This window comes from Panthera uncia, chromosome C2 (assembly GCF_023721935.1).
Source record: "Panthera uncia isolate 11264 chromosome C2, Puncia_PCG_1.0, whole genome shotgun sequence".
NCBI lineage: Eukaryota > Metazoa > Chordata > Mammalia > Carnivora > Felidae > Panthera > Panthera uncia.
In genome coordinates, this window is record NC_064810.1 from 139760675 (window position 1) to 139778711 (window position 18037).

The 18037-nt window shown below is 39.6% G+C and overlaps 1 long non-coding RNA gene across 1 annotated transcript in view; it reads left to right on the top strand.

The window, feature by feature from the left end:
- Positions 1 to 7678, top strand: part of LOC125921374 (uncharacterized) — an 81443-nt gene extending 73765 nt beyond the window's left edge. Inside the window, exon 3 of the long non-coding RNA XR_007457398.1 lies at positions 7123 to 7678. This is a non-coding gene — a long non-coding RNA (uncharacterized LOC125921374). The remainder of the gene's footprint in view (positions 1 to 7122) is intronic.
- The last annotated feature ends 10359 nt before the right edge of the window (positions 7679 to 18037 follow it).

Consider the following 18037-nt stretch of genomic DNA (forward strand, 5'->3'; position numbering starts at 1 on the left):
CAGAGGATACTTAGGTGTTATGCCCCAGAGTTTCAGAGGAAATGGACTACTGCAAATTATTATTATTTTTTAATATGGCCAGGTTTTTTGTTGTGGTTGTACTTATTGCTGCTGGATTTCACAGCTTCGGGGAGACAGCAGAAAAGAAATACTGGCAGGGCCTCAGCATCCCACTCCTAGGACTTCTTCCAACTCAGGTCCATTTTATTGGCATATAATGGAAGTGATGCATATTGATAAGCCTATTCGTGTTAATCCAATGCAATGTGGAGGCCACTTGAGGTCAGATATACAGTATATATATTCTAGGGCTGCATTCTCAGTGCTTTTTCCACGGTAGGTAGCTCACCTGAAGGCTGACGTCTATACTCACACTCTGCACGATTCCAGTATGCTGATTGTAACCACAACCTTTTCCCCCAACAAAAGGTATTTTAGAATGCCAATGTGAGAGATTATGATTATCAGAGGAATAACCCCAATTCTGCTCTAATTTATGGATTCTACAAATTCAAAAAATCATTTGTTACCCTATGCACTGCAACGCTGGAGACACAGACTGTAGAACAGTTAAAAGGCAGACTCCAGAGTCAGTTCTGCGCTTGATTGCCTGTTTCTGTCATGTAAGACAGTCTCTCCAACTTTGGTGTGCAGAGACATGCCCTGGGAATGCTGTTCTGCGGCAGAGTCCTATTCAGTGGAGGTAGGGCGGGGCCTGAGAGTCTGTCCGGAGGATGCTGGTCCAGAGGTCTGGCGGCTCCCTCCTAATGAATGGAATGCAGCCAGAGCAAAGGGATATCACTATAGCGCTTAGGTTATAAAAGACTGTGACCTCTGTCTTGCCCACAGTCTCTTGTTTTCTTTCTTTCTATGAGCCTTCATCCTAGGGAAAGCAAAGTGCTGTGTTACGAGGAGCTCTCAGGAGAGGCCTAAATCCTGCTGACAGTGACATGAACATACTTGGAAGGTTCTCCTCCCTGAGCAGAACCTTGACTGACTGTGGTCTCTGCTGACATGTTGATTAGAGATTTGTAGGAGATCCAAGCCAGAGGACCCGGTTAGGATGTACCCAGATTCCTGATCCTCCAGTAACTGTGAGATAATGTATGCTTGTTTTTTTAAACCATTAAATTTTGGAGTCATTTGTGTCGCAGAAATACATAACTAATGCACATGCTATCATACATATGCTATCTCTTCCACTCATTCAGCAAACATTTATTGACTGTCTAGGAATTTGCTAGGTGCTGGGAAACAGTGGAGATAAAACAGATGTGACTGCAGCCTAATGTCCTGGTGGAAGAGGCCAACTTAAACAGGAACTTACTCATAATTTATAATTTAATGGAAAAAATATTTAAAAATTAGACAAGGTGCATTAAGTGCTTGGAAAAACACTGAAGGGAAAGGCTGAGATGGGAAAATGATAGTGATGACAATGGAGGCGAAGGAAATGGGAAGTCAGCTGCCGAGCCAGAGCCAGAGGGGGCCTCTCGAGGAGACGATTCTGAGGCAAAGACGGGAGGGATGGGCAGCAGATGACCACGAGGAGACCGCACTGGAAAAGGAGGCAAGACTGGGGCACACGAGGTGTTACAGGCCGTGTGGAAGGGCTCTGATGTTACTCTAACTACAGTGGAAATGCCTTTGAAGAGTTTGAAGCAGGGGGGCAACGTAGCAAAATGCGTGCTTTGACAAGATGACCCCTACTGCTGCATGCAGGACGGATCAGATGGGGCAAGAGGGCATGTGGGGAGACCATCAGGGGGCCGTTTGAGTTTTCCAGGCCAAAGATGTCAGTGACATGCACTAGGCTACTGAAAGTGAGATGAAATGCCGTGAGTGAGTTTAATATATACAACCCCCTCCCCACCCTGCTCTCACACCCACCCATCCAGACCTGCAGCTGCCCACAAATTATATTAGAGATTTTCTCTTCCAGAAAACCATCCCAGATACATCGCCAGACTGGCTAAGCCACTATGCAGCGCTGCCTCAGCATTTAATAAAAACTTAATAATAAAAATATCTAAAATATGCTTAGAGAGTTTTTTATAGTAGATACTTCTTTGTTAGATTGTCAACTCTTTTCAGGGGCAGGAAGAGAATTCAGTTTTCATTTTTATCATTGTAGCCCTATGCTAGGCACATAGTATTCAACAGATATTTAATAGAGTAATTCGAGACATTCTCTATCCCTCATTGTTTTGAGACCAGGGATGGCTTCACCCTTCACATGGAAACGTGCTTCTTTCTATCAGAAGATAATTTAAATATTTGTCCGCTGCTGAATCTTGGAGGCTCTGTGTTGATATTTTTCTTTGGTTGTCTTTTTTTCCCAGTTTCTCTTTATTGAAACATCTATAGAATCACAACCATGAGAATTAACAATTTTATTGGTATTCTCTGTAACTATTCATAAGCAAGCAGGACAGGATTAAACAGCTTGAAGGCAAAACTTAATTTTGCTCAAGAACACTATGTATTTGTTTATTGGACCCCATGCAGAGGGTTGTGATAGGAAAAACATGTGAGACAAAAAAAATATTCTCCATCTCTCTTTCTCCCCTCCTCTGAACACTTCTTTTAGATTTTCCCTTCTCTCTTTACAGGCCCCTCTATGGAAATGCCTGTGTCATTTATGTCCCTGACAAAGCAACGCTTTTACTTGATTAAGTGCACCACCCAGAGTAGGGCTGTCAAGACACCAAACATGTTAGAAAATTGGCAAAAACCTGGCATCACGTTTCTGGATGATTGCTAACTCTTAATTTAGACCCCAGAGAATACCGACTGGGTTATACTGTGAATTTGTTGTGTACCTAATGTCAGCGAGAGTTGAATATTCTCACCTCAGTTACTTAGATTTCTCATGTGAAAGTATAATGTTGCTTACAAACTTCCACTGTGATAAAAGAGTTATTAAAATAAGAATTTACCAAGAGTTGGAGAAAGTTGAAAGGGACTGTCCGTCAACAGTTCCTAATGTGGTAGCAGAAAAAAAAAAGGTGTCTTAAATGCTTAGCATTGGATATCATTAACACTTTCACAAAATTCTACGGTATAGAAAGTTTTGATACTAAACTGTGCCTCGTACAGAGTTCTAATGCATTGTATTGACCACGAGTACTTCTTTTTTTTAAGTTCATTTATTTTGAGAGAGAGAGACAGACAGAGAGGGAGCATAAGTGGGGTAGAAGCAGAGAGAGAGAAAGAGAGGGAAAGAAAGAATCCCAAGCGGGCTCCTGCACTATCAGTGTGGAGCCAGATGCAGGGCTTGATCTCACAAACAGTGAGATCATGATCTCAGTCGAAATCAAGAGTCTGACACTTAACCGACTAACCCTCCCAGGCTCCCTGGCCACCAGTACTTTTATGACAGTAGATTGTGCATTCAGATGTCTCAGTGTCAAACTTAAGTAATTTCTAGTATGTTTATTTCCAGTTGTTTTGCTGGCTTTAGCTTATCTTTTCACAATGCCACTCCTGTATGTTAAAAATCACTAGTTTCATTTGAAAGAATAAATAGTCAACTTGTTTGGCCATGTCAACAGTAAGAACAGAAAGGTGAAAAGACTCCAGAAAATTTCGACATTTCCATCTTTCCATTTATATTCCATTTCGAATAGCCAAAGGGTTCTAACTTGCAACTTTCAAAACAAAAATCTGGACAGAGGCTTACTATATAATGCATTTCACTGGTCAGGTAATTTTTTTGTTCTTCATTATTAATCCATGAAAAGAAAAATGTGAAACAACTGAAAATGTATCACAATGAATTTTGCTCTTATCAGTTATTCATAGCAGAGTGGCAGAGTAGGGGAGGAGACATAAAGTGTGACTAGAGGCATGGGTATATTTTCAAGATATTTTTTAAGGCTAATGTAAAAAGATGTAGGACAGGAGGACCTGGGTGGTTCAGTCAGTTAAGTGTCCGACTTCAGCTCAGGTCATGATCTCATGGTTCATGAGTTCAAGCCCCACACTGGGCAGGCTCTCTACTGTTAGCATAGAGCCCGCTTCAGATCTTCTGTCTCCCTCTCTCTCTGCCCTTTCCCCACTCTAGCATGCAACTCGATCACTCTCTCAAAAATAAATAAACGTTTAAAAAAAAGATATAAGACATATTTTGGTCATTTGCTATCAAGGAGTCTTAAAGACTGATAAGCCCTTCAACGAGGATTATTTGATCATGGTCTGCAGGCAGGGAACCTATAACATGTCTCTACCTGTTCTACACCCCTGAAGACTTCAGGGGCAAGGCCATCTCCCAAATTTGACATAGAGACCAAGAAATTCTCCTGTAATTGCTGGGTGTCGAGGCAATTTCTACGACATCTGGAAGTATAACCATTTTACTCTAGCTGTTGCTCTGTTCTCAAGTTAACTATATTTCATTCACCATTAAACTTTCTCTCAAATCCTTGGAGGAAAGCAGTTTAATAAACTCTCCACAGGAAGTTGCTTATGAGTGAAACAAGAAGAACAGTAAATATCATTTGCTGAATCTGAACAATGGTCCATAAGGTATCACTGATTATCAGAGTTTTATTTTTAAGCTTCAGCTAAAGAAATAAAACTTAGAGGGCCTTTATAACATGTTCAAAGTTATAGTTAGTAAATGAGAACATTAGGATGTGAAACCAAATCATGTGACTCAGAAGGCCATGTTTACATGACCACCATTCTAAGGTATTTTCAGGATAAAAAAAAATACTTGAGGTATGGACAGTTCAATGAACAGAGATGATCTCTAATAAAAAAAATTCCAGACATTGTGGTAGATGGATGTGGAGAGATTTGTTGCGAACTGATAGCTTGAGAGTATTTAAAATCACAGTATAAAGATAATTGCTGCCTGTTTAAATGTAATTTTAGAAACATACAATGGAATGGAAGAGCCAAGTTCAGCAACTTTGGCCTCTTTTTCTCACATCATTCTTCCCTTATCACCATTGCCCTACCTCTGCAGTGGAATCTGGACCAGTGATCAGTTTTCTTTTGCTCAAACAATTATATATATATTTTAAATTGAACTAGATGCCAAGATTTTAAAATGTGTTCGTTATGTATACAAATGATGATTTCCAATTTATTAAAAAAATTGGGAAACCTGGCAATGTTGGGCTTGCATTTCCTCATGTCAACAAGGAGTCAGAGCTGAGTAATGGCTAGGTCCTATGGATGGGGTCTATGTTCTTTTCATTTTCTCACCATCCTTGCTCAGCCTGCTACCCTCATTTATGCTACATGTCTTGCAGGGCCTCTGAGTGCAACCTGCACAGGTCTCTGCAGCTCCTTAGCTGCTGTAGGCATTTGAGACCCCCGATCTTTCCACCCCTGATGTATATCTAATGTGAGTTCGGTCTGTAGGCAGGCAGGGACTTGTCTCAAGTGACAGTTCTGTATTTCAGTGGTCATTTACTGAATGCTTAGAGCGTTGGTTCTCAGACTTTACTGTGCATCAAAATCACCTGGAGGGCTTGTTAAAACACAGATTGCTGGGCCCCAGCTCCAGAACTTCTGATTCAGTAGGTCTGGGAAGAGCCCAGGAGTTTGTGTGTCCAATGCAGTCCCAGCTGATGCTGATACTGCTGATCCTGGGATGATAGTTTGTGAACAGTGCTGTAGGGAAAATATGTTTACGGCTGTGGACTGGATCATGATAAAATAAATACTCTGTCTTCTACCACCTTTTGTTCTTTCCTATGTAACTTGCTTCCTGATCTTTCTTAAAATGGTATATCTTATTTTCACCAAAATAAAATATTTCTTCTTCTTTTATTTTCCTGGAATTGCCCCCGCCCTTCAAGATTCTTCCAGCTGGATTGAGAATTAAATGGGCATGAGACAGGGTTAATAGTCATCCACCTGGAATGACTTAAAGACAGGAGGATGATCTTGATGACACAAGACATCCTTCCTACCTTACTTTTATGATGTATTTATTTCTTCTTTTATGATATCTTTCCATGTCCCAGATCATGGTGACCATAAACTTGTGGCTGTGGTCCAGATGCCCCTGAACTGCTTCCAATCCCAGTCAGATTTAAAAACTAGGGGCTTTTCCATTTCCAACAGATCACATTCCAAGTCCATATCTTCTGCTAATCTATTTATACTACACAGATGGCTGGAATCATCCAGAAGAATCACACTTTGAAATCTGGAGAAAGTGAATGTACAGCAAGAAAAATAATTTGGCTTTTTTTCTCCCCCTGGCCATTTTCCACTGTGTGTATATTTTCCCATATCTCCTTTCATATTCTTTAAGCTACTTTAGGGGCCAAAGATGGGCCATACCCCAAAATTGCCACTTTGGTTGGCACATTTATTATTTTGAATAAAAATTACTTAAAAACAGCCAGTGCAAAAAGACTACTCTGACCCCCTGCCCTTTGTCTCCAGAAACCAGGAAATCAATCTCCCATGTGAATGGTACCCTCCCTGTACCAGGAGATAAAAAGACATTCTTATCACTAGAGATAGGAAATTGAGAGCCGAGAAGGATATATAAACAACCCTTGTTACTTTTATGAATTTACTATCCCAGCCCAAGTTCTCTTTAGAATTCCTTCCTAATTGAAGTTTCTGAACATAAGTTTTCTTTGTCCTGTCAATTCTTCAACAAGTTTATTATCTCTCTATTAAAAAAAACTGCCTGCCTTGGCCATTTCTTTAGGTCTCAATTTCATTATTGGACCTCCATGCATGCATAATTAAACTTTGTTTTATTTTTCTCCCTATTGATCTCTTTCATGCCAATGTAATTCTTAAACCAGATGGAAGAATCTTGAGAGGTAGAGAAAAACTTCTCCTCCCCAACTTGACTTTTTCTCAATATGTAACTAATTCCCCAAACTCTCTTTAAGTAAATTACAGTATATGCCATATGCCTTCAAATCTTTCTCAGTTCATCTCAAATAAAGGGTGGAAAGATAACAGTACTGAGAGTCATTGAGGAAAAGTAAGCCTGATGTGGAATGGCTTCCACAATAAGCAGTGGACAGAATTCTGTGTAGCCAGAATCATGAATGTTGATTTCCTGTTTTCCACCTTGCACAAAGGCTGTAAATACTTTCCTCCCGCAATGACCTTTCAAACCTTTATTACATTTAATAGGTGATAGAGGAGGAAGAGGAGGAAGAATAAGAAGGAGAAGGAGAAAAAGAAGAAGAGGTGGTGGTGGAGGAGGAGGAGGAAGAGGAAGAAGGGGAACAAAAAGAGGAGAAGGAGGAGGAAGAGGAAAGGAGAACCATGGAGGCATAGCTGTTAAGGGCTTCATTTCACAGGAATACTTAATGAGATGAAGTCAATGACCAATTAAGGAAAGTGTGCCAACACTAGGATTTTCTGAGGTAGCAGATATTTTTGACAAACAATATGCCTTTAGTTGTAGTGTATAAGACACAGCAGGGGTTCCTGGTCTAGAAAAGATGGGAAACAAAGTGTAAGTATATGTTAAATAAACAGAAACATAGAACAAAGGAGATGTTATTTATTAGGCACCAACCTTGTACCAGGTTCCATATAAATCATAGAATTATAGTCCATCAAAGTAACTTCAATTTCTATTTAATTGTACAGGTGTACATTCTTGGAAGAAAACCCATTATGTAAACATGAAATTTTATGAAGCAGAGAATTTGGGTTTTGATTGTTCATTTTGAAAAATGATTCTGAGTACAAAAATATTCCTATAAATAGAGGGTTAAGTGTATTGCATTTCAATTTTTATTTATAGATCATTAGTTATTTGACTAAGAGGTGGAACAAGACAGAGACTTGAAGCTAAAATCACTAATATTTCAAAATGAAGATAAAGAATATGGGGAATCACCGAGTAAGTTTCTGATGACTCATGATTTAGGTTTTAATGGTTGATTAATGCACAGCTTTTCAGATATACCTTACCATGGGGTAAGGCAAAGTATACCTAGAATTTGAGAATAAGAAACCATTTAATGTTTTATTTTCTAGTGGGCAATAGAGGAATAAAGGTTTTCTTAATTAATTAATTAATTAATTTATAATTTATATCCAAGTTAGTTAGCATATAATGCAACAATCATTTCAGGAGTAGATTCCTTAGTGCCCCTTACCCATTTAGCCCATTCTCCCTCCCACAGCCCCTCCAGTAACCCTCTGTTTGTTCTCCATAGTTAAGAGTCTCTTATGTTTTCCCCCCTCCCTGTTTTTATATTATTTTTGCTTCCCTAAGGAATAAAGTTTTTCTGTACGTTTTCTTCCTAAGTGCTGTTCCATCACTTGCTAAACATAGGATCTACTTTTAGTAATATGTACTTACATATTGGGGCATCATTAGCTTCATTTTACTTATGTTAGAAAAAGGATCAGAATGTCTGCTCTTCCTTTCTCACTGCCTTTGTTTGAAAAAAAGAACAAGATATATCAAGGATTTGGAGTCAAGACAGGAAAAGTCTTCTAATAAGACCTGAATGGTCTTGGTAATGGTTTTCTCGTAACAAGGTTCCAATAATAAGAATTTAGGGTTGGGAGGAGGGTGACTGGATAAATGATTTCTACTTAAAGTCTTCTTTCTTCCCTTTCATACAGTGAAGCAATTACCCAAGAAAATGCTGGGATGATTTTAAGGATCATCCAGATACTCAGTCTTCTTTTAGGTCATCACCTGGTTATAATGGTTCTCCCAAGATAGAAACATGGGCATATGAAGATGGAAAGGAACAAAATGAACTGGTGACCCATACACCTCTGGGTTTGAGTTTGCAAAACTACTTCAAAGTCACTTCTTACTGGGAGATGTTTCTTACTTTTCCTTCCTCCTCCTTGTCCTCCTTGTCCTCCTCGTCCTCCTTCTCCTTCTTCTCTCCCCCTGTCTCTCTCTCTCTCTCATCTCTTTAGACAAAACTCTGTGAGGAAATGCAATGATTCTTTAAGAACCCATTCGTGTCTCTAAACTTTTGGTCATTAATACAGGTAGTACTGTGATGAGCCCAAAGGCACAAAGGGCAAAGTGTTTCACAAGATGTAACAAATGAATCTTCTTTCAAGATACCAGGAACGTGTGTGTGTGTGTGTGTGTGTGTGTGTGTGTGCAACATTATCAACTTGAATTAGTTAACAAAAATTTCTGAAAAAAGGCATCATACTCTTCTAAAATTTATTACTTTATTTTTTTTAAGTTTATTTTGAGAGAGAGAGAGCACACAGTGGAGGGACAGAGAGAGGGAAGGACAGAAGATCCTGCACTATCAGTGCAGAGCCCAATGTGAGGCTCAAACTCACAAAGTGTGAGATCATGACCTGAGCTGAAATCAAGGGTTGGACTCTTAACCAACGGAGCCACTCAGGTGTGTCCCAAAATTTATTACTTTAAAAAATATGTGGAAACATAAAATGAACTATGTTTTCAAAAAGGCAATGACTGAAAAAGTCCTATTTCTCCAATAATTAGTTCAGATCAATGAACTATGGTTCACATGATAGTCTTCTGGAAAGAACAGCTGGATTTTTGGGTCTTTGTCTAAAAATCACTGGCCAATAACCTTGAATTTATAACCTCATTTGATAGTGCTCAAGGATGGTAATAATGCTCCCTTTGTTTGTTCAGTAAATGCTTTACCTTAGGAGGGCTTGAACTTAAGTAGGGCAATGATTGAGAGATGAATATAATATCAATACTTAAAACAATTCTATTTACACAGTAGGTTTGCTTAAAAGCTTTATAATTATTGTCCTGCTTTGGGTATGTTTTGTCTATGTAGAAGATTCTTTTACACTTAAGATAATAACTTATTATACTACATTTATAAATTTGATATATTATATTTATTCAAATTTCTTAACTGCTTATATTTTGCTTATTAAAGCCATAGGTTTTTTCTTTCAGAAATTTGAAGTGTTTGAGAAAATAGGATATAGTAAGCTATAAACATAGTTTGAGATATATAAGGAAATCTGTTCAGCTACGTGAGTAAATGGGATTAATTGTTCCTAAACAAGACTTCTTAAGATCTTAATTCTTTAAGAATTAAGAAATAAATTGATCATTAATAAAACACAAGTGGAAGTGTAATTACTCTCACATAAAATTGCTAGATTTTTAAATGGAATCAGATTTTTAAGCTGACACTGAAGACCAAAGGAAGATGGTTTTGAAATGTATTATTATATCGTTTGATTCTACATTAAAGAGAACTGACCGCGAATAGATATTTGTGCTCTTACCCACTCCTCCCAGTGATTAAAAACCTTCGCTGACAATTCATAGGGGAGATGCAAAGGGAGAAAGGTATTTTGATGAATTTCAAATATTCAAGGTTTATTCAGCACATTTATTGAAGGCTTATGTGTTAGGCACCGTGCTAGGTGCTAGTATAAAGAGCTTAGAGCAGTACTTGACATGAGGAGATGCCCAGTAACTATTGGTTATTATTATGCATCGAAGCCATCTTTGCGTCCCCAGTACCTAGCATACTAGTGTTATGTATATATTTAGACGTGTGTATGTCTCTCTATGTTTATGTCTATCTCTTTCTATCATCAAGAAGAGAAAGAAAAGGGAATATGAAAACTAGTAGAGATTTAAGGTGCTCCTTTGTTAATTTGCAATAGACACACACATGTGTACACATACACGCACACACAAACACACGTGCAAATCTGGTGTGAACCTCAAAATACTCAGATGGTGACCAGTTCTTTGGAGTGAAATCTGAAAACAAATCTCTTCTGAAATTAGAGTGTAAAAATTGGAGAGGGCAGCTAGTTTGCCTTACTCTGGCGAACTTTTTGACAGATAAGAAAATGGAGCTCCTGGGAGATGATGTGACTTGCTCAACATCCATATCAACGACAGACAAAACCATCCACTAGATAATTGGGGACGGACGGATTTTAATTAGCAATAACTGTTGCAGTAGGGAAGGAATCCACCATGAACCGAACTCAGTCTCTATTTATTCGGCCGTGACTGGGCATTTTATAGGAAGAATGAGAAGGTGGGGGGGGGCAAGCTGGGGGACACAGCAGAGTCAGGGAAGTGAGGTAATGTACAGAGGGGGTTAATCAGTGTAGATGTGATTAGGTCAGCTGCCTGCTAGTCATCAATAATCCATAATAGGATTCCATCCTCCCACAGAGACTGGGAGACAGAGGCGCCATCCCCAGGTATTGGCTGAAACAAACAATACATTTGTTTTGGTGGCCTTGAGTTTTTCTCAGTAAGCACTCTAAGGTGGGGTGGGAGGTGGTATGGATAGGGATACCTTAGGGATGTAGTCTTGAACTGTTAGAAACTAGGTTGGTGTTTTGTTCAAGTCTTTACAGGCCAAGGTGGAGGCCTAGTTGAGAAGAGGGCTCAGAGAAAATTGGCTAAGGGTTTGGTTCATGAAAGGATCTTTGTCACCCCTCAGTGAATTTTCTAGTTGTTAGATTTCTGCTGTATTGTAGCCACATTCTGGTAACGATGACTGCACAAGAGACCACTGAAAAGATTTTACCTCAAAAACAAAAACAAAAACAGACGACAGAGGCTTCTTTCATCTTTGTTCAATGGTAGGACCCAGCTTCACAGCTGTGGAGCTCCAGTCCAGCTGGCAAGTTGAAGGGTGTGTCTTGTGTTCAGGAGAGCTGGCCGCTTGCATTCCAGCCAAGTCCTCTGAATTTAGTATGAAGCCCATCATGTCTATAAATAATGTCCCCACACTCAATAGGTACATTCCATTCCTGCTATTGTTTCTACTCCGACCCATATTGCCCATGTCCTCTTGAAGTGTACTGTGTTCTCTTTTGAAACAATGAGAACATCAACCTCTAATAAATGCCACGCTCTCTTGTTATTACCACACTGTCACATTCAGCATCTGAAATAGAACCAAGAAGCATGCACTGAAATATCAGGCTTGTTCACTATTGTATTTGTCAGTCCCTAAGTTATTGGAGCTTAAAGTATCCTAATTCTCTTCGTAACCTAGTCTAGGTCTACTTTTTGAAGGCATTAACATTTTTTGGAATATATTTTAATATTCAGTCATCATTAACTGTTGCATATGGTGACTCCGCAAGTTCATCATCCATTAAATGAAACAAGGCTTCTGTTTATTGCCCCCAATGCAACTTCATCAGATTCAGAGTGGTGACCCTTTTAATGCACAGATAGTTTCCTCATCCTTTTTCCAAAAGATGGTCTATCTTTAGATCCGTTTCAAATTGCTTCCTTTGCCTGTAGTGAATCCCCATCCACATTCGCCTGAGTCTAATTGGCGTGACAAAATAGCAGGCAGCATTCTTACAGAGTTTAGATCACTCTCTTAGATGTGCCTCTATTATTTCTATTTAAGCTGCATTGTTTTCCTTCTTGGGAGATGCTTTGAAAAGTTTAAAACTCTTCCCCCCCTGTAATTTTGGCTCAATTTGTCAGAATACTGAATAAGATGCATGAAGGTGAATGCGCTTTTTTCTTTGTTTCTTTTCTTTTTAAAAACATATGTTCTGCTTCTCCTCTCATTTGTACAGCGTTTCTGCCCTGGGTGAGATGAGTGGGGGGCATAAGCCTTTGCTCTCATCTATCCCTGCATTTTGTTATTCTCTTCTAGTTCAGTTACGACTCGTTTACTTTCCGTTTTCTTTTCCTTGACTCCAGTAAAATGTAAATGTCACTACCTTGTTCTTGTATTTTTCTCGGCGTGGCCCTTCCACGCCGGTTGGTGGGTTTCTAATCCGCAAATGGGCTGTTGGGTGAACATCTGGCGAGAGGAATAAAGGGTTAGCTGATTACAGTTATAAATAGCCTCTTTGTGTTCAGAGTTCCATAAAATCTGGTTTAAAACTTTATCAGTTGTTTTAGTCCTAAAACTGCAACTCTTGTGTTTAACTCAGAGGTAATGTTGTCATCCCTAATTTTATTTATAAGACAACAATTTGATGAATCTGATGTGTTTGTAGTAGGGATGTGGACTCTGGACTATAGTAGCAGAGTACCCATGAAAAATAGGACGGGGTCGTGGCTCTGTCTGTCTAAGGAAAAACCCATAATGGCCATTTTAGGATCTGAACTTGAGAGCCATTAATATTACTGTAAAAACCTCTGGACCCCGTTGTGGAATGGGGACGTAAAAATGAGATGTGAGACATTAGAGTCTTCTTTAGAGAATCCAGTGTGGAAATAATAATGAGGATAGAGAGGTCAGCCTATCAAGTACATGTGATTTATGTAACTTTGTTTCAAAATATGTGTTCTAGAAAAGTGCCTTATGACTACCTATGAATCAGAGCTGCTAAAGGAAATGGGTGATGGGTAAATCTACACATTCTGTGCAAATTAGAATTGTAAAAGATTAGCTTTGAAAAAAAAGGAGTTGAAACTCAGTGAACTGGCCAAGTGGGAAAAAAATCTTTCCTGGTGAAGAATAGTCAGAGGGAATTGATGCTAGCCAAACCTGGAGCACTTGTTGCCATAACATATGTCTCATTCCAGTCCTGGACCATGAGAGGGAATTGATATAAGGCACTGAGTATGGAAGAATATTCCCAAGGTCTTATGAGGTATTAGCATTAAGCTGTCGTAAGGAACATGTCTTCTTTAAAGTAATGCTGGGGCGCCTGGGTGGCTCAGTCAGTTAAGTGTCTGACTATTGATTTTGGCTCTGGTCATGTTCTCATCAGCATGAGATCAAACGCCACGTAGTAGGACTCCTCGCTTTCGGCTTGGGGTTCTCTCTCTCCTCTCTCTCTCTGCCCCTCCCCCTGCTCATGTATGCACGTGCTGTCTCTCTCTCAAAATAAATATTTAAAAAATAAAAATAAAAAATAAAGTAATGCTATCTAATGGGTTGTTATTGGCACCAACCATGTTAAAGCATTTCTGTTACACATCGATACTAGCTTGGGCTTACTTAATACTTTATGGTTTATAGTGCACCTTCACATACTTCATCTCCTTGGTATCTTGCACAGTGGTCGACAGGAAAGGCCGTTGCCATGTGACAGATAAAAAATCTGAAGCTTATATAGGTTATGTGAGTTCCCATGGTCATATGGTGGATATGGGCCAGTGCTTTATTAAAATCTTCGGCTCTGATTCCTCATTCAGCTGGCTTTCCACCAGCATCCCTTTCTTAAAATAGTAGTTACTGTGGAAAGACTTAAACTCAAGGACCAAATTATGGAGAAAGAACCACATTTCATAATTATGAGGTTCCTAAATAAATGCTTTATTTCTTTAAATCAGAATTTGGCAAACTGTGGTTTTATGGACCAAATGTAGCCCTCTCCCTATTTTTGCAAATGCAGTTTTATTGGAACACAGCTACACCCATTCATTTATGAAGTGTCAATGGCTGTTTTTGAGCTATAATAGCAGAGGTAAGTAGTTGCAATAGAGACCATATGGCCTGCAAAGACTAAAATATCTACAATCTGACTCTACAGAAGAAATTTCTCAGCCCCTGCTCTAAATCACTATCTAAATAGTGTATCATCCCTTCAGGCACATGATATCCATTAATATTTACATTTAAGGAAGAGTTCTTCAAATTTTTACACTAGAGTTTATAGGAAAATCATTTTCTCACTTAATTACTGAATCTTTGAGGCTTCAGTTCCAGAAAATGTTGCGTGACTTATGGTTACACTGATACCAAGTAACTTCTAGCAACCAGCCTTCAAAACTCACACTGATAAAATAATGTCAAAGATCACAAGAGTACGATTAATAGAATTGGAATCAAACATGAGGAACATATCATTTACTGAATAACTAGAAATTATGGGATGATTTTTCCTTATGCATTTTCATACCAGATATGTAAGGGAATAGAGGCAGCTACCCCTGGCCTGCCATCATGTGGAGCCCCTGATCAGTAGGCTGCTTCTGTGGGATTCTGTCTTCCTGCTCTGTCTAAATCGGACAGTCTTTTGGAGATCAGAGACCAAGGGAAATTTTTATGATCATATCTGATTATTGTGAAAATTTTGTCATATTTAAAGTGCTTATGCCTCAGTGCATTGACTCTTTTAATGTGCATATTGACAGTTTTTAGCTCCTTGAGGACAATGACTATTTCATATTTTTATGTTCTGTGGTGACATCTGCTTAGAGACCAATAGTCTAGACAGTTTTCTGTGAACAGGCTTAGGGAGCCACATTAACTTAGAATGTTCTGATGAAAACATTCTGTTCTTTGCTTGGTCTGTCAATTTGCATTGGCAGCCAAGAATTTCCCACTTTAAAACAAGAGTTCATTTTTTTTTCAACTTAAAAAAAAAGGCAAAACATAAACAAACAAACAAACAAAAACAGTGCCCAAGCACTTTGGTATGTTGCTTAATTTGGAACTGTGAAAATGCTAGTGTATTCAGATCAGTCTCTGCATTTTTATGTTAGAAGATAGACCTTCTGCCCCAAAGGCAGTCTGCAGAGCTTTAACAGATAGGATCCTGATATATGAATTGGATCCAGGGAGGCAACGTGATGAGGAGGCCAAGTTGGCCCCCTGTGTTCTTTGCCTCCTCTTTCTGTATCTGTTTGCTCTCTTTCAATAGCTTTCCCTGCCAGTGCCATCCCCAGCTGCACAGAGCTTTTGTGCTGTGCACATTCTTTCTTCGCCAGTGCAGACCTGATCTGAAAATCTTAATAAAAACACAATGTTAGTTTAATATAAATTAATTTTCTAAGAAATGTCTAAACAAAATAATAAAGATTAACACATCTTTTGTAAAATAAAACAAATGGACATAACACAAAACTGAATACTAAGTTGTGAATTATTAAGGATGTATTTTTAGCAACTGTTCATTAGCCAATGGGGGAAATAGTTAGGGGATGAACATTTCTGGTCTCTTAAATCACATGACCATAGTGACTTCCTATGCATGAATGTAATCTTGAGAATCATTGGACTGGGGCAATGGATGGGAAGATATAAGGAGCCAAATGGAGTTGACTGCAATGCACCAGAGCCTCGAATCTAGGTTATAACAATGGGTGTGATTGGTAAAAACTCCTTCGCAGCAAAGTTCGATTTACCTGCACCTTAAAACTAGAGGACAGTGCTGAGTCTTAACACCAGGGGAGCCCACAGATAAGGCATTTTCCAAGTATGCTGCGCCATTTCCAGTTAGCAGGTGGACTGTAAATTCTAAGTAGGTAGGCTGTCTCTTAGCATCTCAAGTTCTATTCAGATAAGAGGAGATGGACATACAGCAAGTCAGAAAATAAGAGGTTCACAGGTGTGAGCTACAGTTGAGTCTGGCTAACTCAGATGGATCTACCACAAGGGTATGATATAGCCATGACCCCAGATCCTAGAGTGAGGCTCTAATTTAATTCATTCAGTTTAGGGTAGATAGATGAGGGTTGGCAGGTGCTGACTGGCAACGAGGAAAACAACAGGGGGTGGTGGTGAAGGACCAAGAGTGCGTCCATATTACTTTAAATGAGTTAAAGAGATGGTTCTTCAAAAACGTGTAATGGTAATACATGCACCTTGGTAGATTTTTTTAAAATACAAATGAGTATGAAAGCATTAACTATAGTCCGTAACTTCACCATCCTGGGGGAATGGCTGTTTATAGTGTAATGCCTAGCTGCCTAGCACGTACTACCTTACTTAAGTACGTGCTTCTACTTTCCACGTACTTAAGTAAATCTGTGTGAATTTGTGGGTCGGTGTTGTGCATTTTTTCGTTTGTTTTTCTGGTCTCTTAAAAAGGACATTATTATCTCCCATCAATTAACACAATGTGTCTGTCTGACTTAGTAAGGGTGATCCTGCTGCATATGTTAGTCTGATATAATGTTCTTCTGATGCTATTTCAACTGGCTTTGGACTTTCTCATTGGCAGCCGCTATTCATTATACAATGGGGACTGCTTGATGCAGGAGGGCCTCACCATAGGCATAAAAAGGAAGATATGGAAGATACGATCCAGTTACTTCTGCTGCACAATAAATCATCCAAAACCTTAATAACGTAAAGGACCCCTTTATTATGCTCATGGATTCTATAGGTCAGGAATTTGGACAAGGCCCAGGAGAGAGGATGTGCCTTCGCTCCGGGACACCCGGGGCTTCAAATGGGGAAGCGAACATTTGGGGTGACTCGACAGCTGGGCCTAGGATCTTCTATAGGCATCTTGACTCACCAGTCTGGCGCTTGTGCTCTGATGACTTGGAAATGCTTGACTCAGTAGAGGCTGCTAACCAGAGCACATGCATAGGGTTTTCTCATGTGACATGGGCATCTCCACAGCCTGGCAGCCTCAGGGTAGTTGGACTTCAAAACAGAGGCTCGGGGTTCCAAAGTTCATGTCCCTGCAAACAAAGCACAAGCTGCATTGCCTTATTTGACCCAGCCTCAGAAGTCACATAGCATCACTTTTGCTATACTTGACTGGTGGAGAGAGTCACCAGGCGGCCCAGATTGAAGGGGGAAAGGACAGAGCCTCTATTTTTTTCATGGAAGGAGTATCTAAGATTTTGTCCCTGAACCCACAGTCTCCAGCTCCTCCAATCTTAGTGGGGACAATGGAAAAGCAAATCGAATCTCCTAGATGGACTACAAGTTAAGGAAACTCCCCAGGGTGTTTTTGTCCATTTTGTGTGATTTTTTTTTATTACTAGGCGAAAATTGTCTTAAGTAATTCAGATATTATAATATGGAGTAAAAAAGACAGAATATTTTCCCTAATGCCATGGCCAAGAGGAACCTAAGACTTTAGAGATTAGATTACGACCTAGAATGGGTAAGAACAGAAACCTTTCTTGCTAACTCACTTTCTGCCCAGAAAAACGCTGCTTACAAAGAGGCTGAGGTGTGCCAGAAGGAGAATCAGGGCTGTAGAAAGAGGTTGGCATGTGGGCAAGTTAAGGGGACTGCAAGAATATCAAGTCGAGGGGTACCTGGAGCAGCTCAGTCACTTTAGCGTCCGGCTCTTGATTTTGGCTCAGGTCATGATCTCATGGTCGTGAGATGGAACCCTGTGTCCGTGCCCAGTGCAGAGTCTGCTTAAGAGTCTCTCTCCCTTTGCCCCTGCCTCCCCCCAAAAAGAG